Consider the following 9,905-nt stretch of genomic DNA (forward strand, 5'->3'; position numbering starts at 1 on the left):
GCGGCAACAGCACTAACCACCGTGCCACCGTGCTGCCCTGGTTCTAAAATTGAATAATGTAACTTATTTGAATGCTGTACATTTTGTCAGGTCATATTGCAAAATTTTGGATGGATAAAAAATTGGCCTGGTGATGGTGCTACATGAAAAAAAAAAAAAAAAAAGGAGGAGATGACCAAAGTTGTAAACTAAGAATCTTAAAACATGAATGTCTGAACCGAAATGCCATGATGACCTTTCCAGTACTGGGAACTAATAGTAAAAAAAAAAGTACTTAGAGTTCTGTGAGTCTGTAGAGACAGCATCGATGCTAACAATATACACTCACAGTCAGTTATGTAAGTACAGCTGTTCACAATGAGGCAGCAACTCACTCCATTTATCAAGACAACCAGCTGAATTTGAAGCCTGAATTGTGGACAAACAGGGATTTAAGGTACTTTGAACTCTTCAAGGTTGTATTTCAGAAACTGTCAATCTACTGGGGTTTTACCACACAACCATTATACAGATTATACAGGTTATACAGATACAAACATGCATAATAAACACAGCCTCATTGCATTTAATCCACATTTAACACAAATGTTATAACCTCATTGTGGTGACAAAGTTAGAGTCATAGAATCAGTAAGATTAGTTGAATTTATTAGTACCATCAGTCTCTGTAGCAAAGTTCGTGTCAGGCTCTCCAGTAGGTGGCTGCTGATCAACTGACAGACCCAAACCTGAAAATCTTAAACTTTTCTTGATTGAATGCTGACTTTGTGGTGATACTCACAAAACAGTGAAAGCAAAACAAAGTTCAGATGCAAGTAAGCATGTCCCTATTGCTTATGTTAACCTCTTCACCCGGACATGATTGCTTTGCCAAAGTTGTAATGGATTTTTATTGTACTGTGCCCAGCTGTGGATCGAATAGCTTTGTGGTCTGTTCACTGTTTATACTGCCACACTTGAAAAGAAAAACATCAGCAGCATAAATAAATAAGTTAAACATCACAGATATAATTAGCAATGCTTTTGATTGTGTTAATGGGAGATCATATTTCAATATAAGAAGTATGGCAGAACTGTAATATACAGAGGTGGGACCAAGTCATTGTTTTGCAAGTCTCAAGTAAGTCTCAAGTCTTTATCCTCAAGTCTCAAGTCAAGTCTCAAGTAATGTCAGGCAAGTCAGAGTCGAGTCTCAAGTCACTGGTGTAAAAGTCCGAGTCAAGTCACAAGTCTGAAACTTTGAATTTCAAGTCCTTTCGAGTCTTTAAAAAAAACAAACGAAAAAAAGCATGTTGCAGTTATGCTAAATGTAAATATTAGACCATGTAATTTTAAAATCTGTGTTTTTCTCAACACATACAAAATAGTGAACTTAGAAAATATACACAAATTGTGAAATTGCACCTCTTTAAAATGCAGCTCAATTAAACTTAGCTCCAAGAATAATTTTCACCGACAGTTCTGAGATACGCTGCATGTTATTCTTGGATGCGGTTGTAGGACCAGCTTTAAAATCGCATGACAAAAATATCATACACATTAAAAAAAACTGTATCACCAACGTAGCCTGGACAACATTTGCTAGTTAGATGAAGTCAGCTATCTCATCTTAGCATATTTATATGCATATTTATAATTATACGGTTCTTGGAGTGAGTGCATACACTCATGAAGTTTAGTAACTTCCGGTCACTGCAACAAGCCCAGGTACAGTTTACCGACGGATGGGTGCAGGACCTTGAAATGCACCGTGTAGAACGAAAGACCATCGTACGTATCATAAGTTTACCAGTCTCATAAATCGTCTTCATAAATACACATTCGTTAACCGTTTATTAATATAACCTTTGAGCTCAACGGTAATTAATTAGTAGTGGAAATAATTTCTGGTAGCATCACAGAAATGTAGCAGTGACAATAATATTGTATGCTGTAATCGTACTGGACAATTAGTGATACAAAAAACCTGTTTTATCCTGTGAATAAAAGTATGTGTTTTTGTCAGTGTACCATAATAACAGAAGCGAAACGCAATATTGTGTCAGGACAATTCACTATTTATGCACAATAAATAAAGGAGCATAGCGCGACAATTTCTGTTCAGCGCCAGACTTGCTTGTAACCTATATCACCAATTATGTTAAGAAAAATGACGCATTAACTACAACAGCAGACTGACCTTTGTGTAAATGCTTGGAGCAGACTAACCTGTGAGCTGGAGTGTTCTAGGACGTTATATTTGATCTTTGAATGGCTGCAATCCAGTCGCCTCTTTGTTACTTCGGAAACATGGCTCGAACAATTTCTCTTCAACGACGTAATCCGATAACAACCGATCTCTTTACCCGTCGGCTTCCCGTGGCTGTCATGCGACCGGCTATTGCAGTTAATAATACAACAGCTTCTTGACATTTTTGTGTTTCTTTTTATCGCTGTGTGACTGATTTCAATTGAAAGCCTGCGTGCGCTAGTACCGCTTGCCACGAGTTCCCAGAATCCTTTGCGGTTCTACCCGTGAATGACGTCACATTTTCAATCTCCATATAATATGCATGTTAAATTTTATATTTGGGGTAAAATATCAAGTCTTTTCAAGTAAACCGGTTCAAGTCCAATTCAAGTCCCAAGTCATTGGTGTAAAAGTCCAAGTCAAGTCACAAGTCTTAGAACATTTTTTCAAGTCAAGTCTAAAGTCATAAAATTAATGACTCGAGTCTGACTCGAGTCCAAGTCATGTGACTCGAGTCCACACCTCTGGTAATATATATAGACTAAGTTACTTTTAATTGGTTTATTAAATTGAATTTCAAGTCAAGTTCATGAGTAATAGCAGCATTATAAACACTGTAAGAGAATTAAAGTTATATTGTGTATCGTATGATGTCATTTGTCTGTATTAGCTTCCTTATAAATGTGCCCTGGGTGGATTAAAGTCTCTCGTAATAGTTTTAGTCTGCATTCAACTTGGCATCTCTCAGAGATGTATAGTCACCGATAGAGGCTCTGAACAATCCCGTTATGTGAGGCAAATTGGTGTGAAACACAAGTGGGTGATGCAAAAATTCCTGCAGACATTATTTGATATCACTCTTCTTCATCCTTTAGATCCGTACATACTAATCAAATTAGGAGACATCCAGAGGACAAATTCCATGGTTTACATGCAGACAGCTCACTGGCAGCAAAGCGCTTACCTGCTGAGACAGATGTTTATGTGCTTTCTGTAGCCTGTCAATCAATCTGGTGACAAGTAAGATCAGGGTTTAAATGTTATCAGTAGCATCGCTATAACACTGCATGACTGTTAATGTCGTTTAAGAAAACATTTAGCATTCTCTGACTCTGATGTTTATTGGATTTGAAAGGTGTATACATTCGTGCATCCAGGCAGATTTGATAACCGGTTTGAATCTTCAATTTCATTTATTGTAAGCTATATGATGCCCAAGAATAAGCTAATCCCAAAATTGATTTGATAAGATCTTGCCATTTTGAATGCTATATATTACAGCAGCCTCATAACTTGAAGCCGTGCTCTCTTGTGGTGTGCTACATTTTCAGAAGAGTAGGTTTTTGATCAAATGAAAGATTAACAAGCAGCCTTTCTGTGTGCTTTTGTGCCCAGGCTTGCTATCCTCCAGGGGGAGATTAGCAGGTAGAGGACAGATTGAAACCAGACAGAAAGGGCATGATGAATTGGAGCATCAGTTGCAGGAAAATGATGCACGCCTCACCTCTGCTTTCCTATAGAGCTCTAACAGTAAGACTGATGCTGTCCATCCTATTCGCAGATGTTCCAGTTGCTCTCTAGCTTCCACATCCTCATCTATTCTCTCCATAAAGTCATATTAATTAAGTATAATTGAATCTTGCTTCCTGCCTTGCACAGTCAATCGGAATCCCAGAGCCATCACAGCAACAACAAAAAGAGATCATGCAGTAATCACAGATTGTACTGTATTGTAATGAAGCCAGAACTGGTCATTACATTTATCTGAAGTAGCCTAATGAAAAGACCCCAATAGGAGCGAAGCAGCAAGAGTTCATCATTTTTGAGGAAAACTGATGCACACGACCAGAATGAACAGGGCTTAATTATTTTTTACAATGTTTGTAATCACTCATTCAAATGATATTACATTAACAATTGGCAGCCCTGCCAAATGCACTTCATGAACTACTTTCAAAGTAGTCACCAATAAGAAAAAAGTATGTATAAAAGCTTGTACGCTTACAGATATGAAAGTAATGTATTCATTACTATGAGATTAGACTTGGACAATTCCTGTTATTAGTAATAATGCTAAAAATGCTGCTGTGAAATCAGCTGAAGGTATTACTTACATTTCTTGTTAAGTTTCTTGTTAAAAGCTGATCATCTAAAATGCACCCAAATGAGACGGGTATGGCTCCAATGGTGTCCTGACCAGCAAGTGGTGGTAAGTTTTGTTGCTAAACCCAAAGTGGAAAGAAAAACCCATTAAAGTCCCCTTAGCTGTGCAGAGTATTGGTGCTGCAGCATGCCGTGCACAGTGTGCCAAGTGGCTAGCTGTGCATAAAAAGAAAGCATTGCTGTGGCTGAACCTGCCAGCTCCTGATTTAAACTTAAGGCATTTGTAACTCTTTATTTGAACAGCAGAATATATTGTGTTTTAATTGAATATCATCCCTTTTTCCGCTTTGGTTCTTCCTGTGTAAATTCCAGGGCCCTTTGCTGAGGGAGAATTTTTTTCTTTGATTAATAAGTGGGTGAAATGCTACTTAAGGTCTTGGGTTAAGTTGCACCTTGGATTTTCATTTACAGAATGTATTATCTCCATATTATTTTTTGCACTGATAACGCTTACTTATGTTGAAATACTTTCTGTGCATTTGCACTAAATATGTCTTTTATTATAGTAGCTTTGAAATCAGCAATGAAGGTGACAGAGTGGCTTTAAAAAAGAATGAAACAAGGTACTAATGGAAACATACACCTGCTTTAGCAGTCTGGATCAAACAGCTTTATAATGATTTGATCTTTTCTTTCCCTTTGGTCTTCTTTGGCATTTCACAATCAGAGCCTTGCTTTCTAAACGTGAGTGGAAGGTTCAGTTTACTGATGATACATGACTCCTGGCTGTCAACAGTTGCCGCCTTTAGGAGCTGTCAGCTTGCCAAGTGAGACTTTGGATGGGGTTCAAAAGACACTGATTGAAAGACTTCCTTTAGTATTTAACCCTGAAGATGATGGTGTAAAAACATAAGGCGGCATCTTTAAAGCTCTCCCGAACCTGTATGCAAATTGCATAGGCTCTCCTATGTTTTCCATCTGCCTGAAAGCTATTAGTTGCATCGCCCAGCTGTTTGTCAAATTAAATCCATACATAAATCTCAAGCCTTTCCAAGTAGGCTTCTGGATCATTCTTTTTATACGTCTATGCATATTTCTCTTCTCTCCAGCAACAACATCACCTGCTGTTTTCAAGCTTCTCTCAAAGAAACCACTAATAATGCCAAGCATCTCTTTGGTAGGAGTTACAAATACCACAGTCAACTCCAATTAGCTGAACAGCATTAATTAAACCTTTTCCTCCTCACTCTGGTAATTCAAATTATGAGACTAGGCTTTGTGCTGCTGCTGGCTGAATTCTTAAAATGGAGACGAACTGACAGCGTCGCTCGTCTAACAATATACAGCCGTGGCAGGTCTGCAGCAAGAAAACGAAGTTTTGTGTCCTTGTTCAAACACTTAGCAGAGCTCACTGACGCTGAGGCAGCTCGTCGGTGGCACCATCAATACTGTTTGTAGAATTGTGCGGCACAACCCAAACCACACACTCAAAGCATTCCTGCACCGCACTAGAGTTTTGATCCACACTCCTGACCTGGTGCCTCAGTGCCTTCTCCCTCTGCAGCACCTCTCTGTAGGGGAGAAACCAGTTGTGCTGTAACTCAAAGGCTTGAAAAGCAGACCTGTATTCTCCATTAAAAGAGCCAAGGCATGAATCAAGGGTCATTCTGCCAAAGGCTTTCAGCTGTGAGGCAAGTTCCAAACAGAAAGCGTTCATATTATAGCAAGAAATCTCCCAGTGTAGAGTTGCTGCAGCCATATCAGCAGAATATGCCTGAAAAATGTCAAGAGGATACTGAACCGACAACCCTCAAGTGCAAAGTGAAGCATGACTTACTTTAAAGATGCCGCTAATGTGATTATATGCATGTCTGTGTGGGTCACGGCTTTCGCAACTGGTTTGTGGAATGTCTTTCTAATTGGTTGGCACACTTTCATCTGAGCTCCAAACTACCTGCATGTGCATCAAAGCCTTGCAGTGTGACAGTCATCCACATCCTCCTTTATCCCGCATTTCTCTATTCCTCGAAGAAACCAGAAAAGGAGCACTTGGATCAGGTCGGAGCTGTGCTGCTGAGTTATGCAACTGCTTTGAATTTTGTCTTTCTTTTGTGCTGTGGCACTGATGTGTTATTTCATTGTTTTGTAGCTTAACAGAATTATCACCTCAGCCAAGATGTTGCACCCTCGAAAACCTGGCTCACTTCATAAGAAAAAAGAGAGAACACACAGGAAACGTCTTCCAAAGCATAATCATAAATTTGATTGCACTGCATCTGTGCTGCATCCATACGAGTCAAACTCAAGCTGGTTTAATCACAACAACACTGCTGTCTCTGCAATCATGGATGAGATTGTTTATTTGAAATCACAACTTCTTTTTATTTTTTTTTTAATGATTTCTTCTGTCCGGTCTTGTAGCACACCTGCTCCTCTACAGCTCACTCGCACCATAAAGTCCTGCTGTCATCATGACAAGCCCTGGTGTGTGCATACAGTTGACAAAGCAATTTTGTTATTCTCCTTTGCACAGAGCTCTTGGGCAGGCTATCAAGCCGAATCAGGAACATGCTCACCCTGAGTGCTAAAACAGTGACGTCTGAGAGGTTGACGGCCAGCCACTGAACTCTATCCATCCGTGATGATTTTAATTCCTTTCGAATCTCTAAGTAGGGGCGTATTAAAAAATAAATTATTATTTTTTTAAATGTAGGTTAATCTGTACTGTTTATAAACCAAAAGAAAACATCAAGTCCTGTCAAACTCTGATATGTGCACTTATCTTTGGCTAAGTCTGAAACTAATCCCCTTGTGCACTTGACTTTTTGTGTCTTTTCCAAATGTTTGTTACTCTGTGTACTTTGACGCCACCTGCTGGATTCTTATGAAACTAATACCACAAGTCTCACGTTGCTTCTATTGATTCCATAAAACTCGTTTGTTTAGGCGGGGAGGGGGACTGTGTGGAGTTGAATTTGTAGACAAGTCTATGAAACAAGAGGTCACTCATGTCTGCTGGTGACAATTTGAGTGCACACTGTTTATTCGCACATTAGGTCTACTGTTGTAATCTGTGCAGTGTTATAGCTATTCCACAGTGTGTACAATGTTGTCTCTTTTTTTAGCTTTCATGGTAGATCTTGTTGAGATAATGTCATTGTGCTTTTCCTTATAATCCCTTTATTATGCATCATGACACTCTCTGTGTCCATTTGAAAGACAGTCCATAGTTGAACTCCATAATGAAATGTGTAATGTTTCAACTCAGTGTATTGTAATAACCTGTACTATTTTGTGCTGGGCTATTTAAAAACGCATACACTGGCCCAGAGTCAGGTTCACCTTGCAGACTGAGGAGTGTTTTTCATTATTCAGGAGGACATGAGCATGGTGGCTGCCGGGGGCGGAGTCTCTGTCCGAGCTGATGGAGGGAGAAGGTGATAGTGAGAGCAAGTGCATCTTAACAAGTGGAGCTCCTGGGGGGATTTCGGGGCAAAAACTTGGACCAACTTCCCGAGAGGAGATGGAGTAAGCGAAACAACTGATTTCTGTTACAGTCAAAGGTATTTATCAGCTTTTAAAATATTGAGTAGTCTTCTGATTGAAGTTTCAGGAGTTCATATTTTACTCCAGTCTTGGTTTTTGTTTTTTCTTGTGTTTGTTTTTCTTTTTAAATTAGAAGATAGTATAACCCGCTTATTTATCTCTCTGGTATTTCAGAGACTACAGGAATATATGACTTGAAACTCTCTCGATGTAAGCTGCTGATAGCTGGAGTAGCTGTCAAGTCGAAGCTAAATAAAATTGAGATGGATTTATTGAAAGTAGACTTTATAAGTTTTTCACCCAAATATTTTTTCGCATCTGTTTAAAGGAAACGGATTTTTGGTTAATCGTGTCAAATAGTTCCAAAGTCCGTTTGCATGACCAATGCGGGAAGAAAACGAAAGTTACAGAGAGGTTAATCTTTAAACACAAAACTGTAGTGAATCAGAGGGTGTCTTTTAGCCCAGATCTAATCACGTCACAAGGGGGGAAATTCCCCGTTGAAGGTTTTTTGTGATTTTGCATGTCATGCTGTACCTATAATCCAAGTGAGTTTTCAGATTTCCAGCAGTCTTCTTTTCTACAAGGTCAAAGTACTGAGCACTTGAGTACTTAAGAGAGAAAAACGTGAAATTCTATATTTGTATATAGACTCGCTACATGTTGCTCAAGCTTAGCAGATTTCAAAAAAAAAAACAAAAACCCAAAAAAACAGAAGTGTTGCCTTGGGGATGCCAAGGTGGCTGAGTTGCCAACACTGTCAGCGTCCAGAAGAAACCGACAGGCTGTGAGACTTTTTTGTGGAGCTTGTTTTTTCTACACATTTGTGTTCAAAAAGTAAAAAAAAAAAAAAATGCCATTCAATGCCAGGACAGAGTTAACACTCGTGACCACAGAGGATTTTTTCCTCATTTCTGACACTTTGTTCTAGTAATTAACTTTTGATGTGTGCGTTTCCAACATAAGTAAGTGGCCATCTGTTTATTAACAGCTCATCAGTGCATTGAAACTACATATTAAACCTCGAGGAAGAAACTCCTAAAAGCTAAGTTTAGACATCTAACAGAGTAGTAATATAATGTGCCATATAAGCTTTTGTCAGTTACATAATTCAGATCACCAAGTGCACTGTTAATAGGACTATGTCTTCCTTCCCATTAAAATAAAGTCGCAATAGGGTTACAAAACAATACAATGAAATTAAGGCGTGCCATAGCTTGCATACATTGTGTAACAACATTGGATTTTGGATATCTGATCTTTCATCACAGGAATGCAACTGTGAGTTTGTATTTTTGTGGAGAGATTCAAACTGCATCTAAATTAGCTGTTTGTTATTTTAGCTCTTTAGGGTTTTTTCTGTGAAATAAACAGAACAAAATTGTTTGAACAAAAAGAGATGAATAAATATGATTGACTTGAACTTATTGTCAAGTGGCATTATTGTTATTTTAGGGAAGCTCGAATCCTGCAGCCTTTAAGTGATATACTGTTGATATCAATAGCATTATAAGTCCAGATTGAGAGAGCCAGAGAAAAATGTTTTTAAAATGTAATTGTTATTTATAATATGTATGTAACTTTGTAATTTCAACGTGTTGTCGCCTCTTGGCCAGGACTCCCTTGCAAAAGAGGTTTTTAATCTCAATGGGACTTTTCCTGGTTAAATAAAGGTTAATAATAATAAATTATAAAACGAGAATGTTGTAACATACAGTAGTCATACAGATTTGCCAGAATCAGAGTTGTTATTTAAACCTCATCTTCAGCAGAGAAGAAGAATACTTGTAAAGATTTCCAACCCTTCCTCATGAGAGAGTCTGTGTTTGCCTGTAGGGCAATGAATATAATGAAGGCCTTAACAATGAATCTTAACATATTTTCCCCTTTTTTGATGTGTACAATGCTTATGAGTTACTTAGATAAACCCCGAGGCAATCTACATGGCACAAAAGACTGAATCAATAATGAACACATGCTTTTAAGTCAGTCTGCAGCGTGCACTGTGCTGGTATTGTCTCCAGCA

Source organism: Aulonocara sp. 'chitande type north' Nkhata Bay, linkage group LG14 (genome assembly GCF_057382095.1).
Source record: "Aulonocara sp. 'chitande type north' Nkhata Bay isolate Kocher_YH1m ecotype deep benthic linkage group LG14, A_spYH_male_GT1.1, whole genome shotgun sequence".
Lineage (NCBI taxonomy): Eukaryota > Metazoa > Chordata > Actinopteri > Cichliformes > Cichlidae > Aulonocara > Aulonocara sp. 'chitande type north' Nkhata Bay.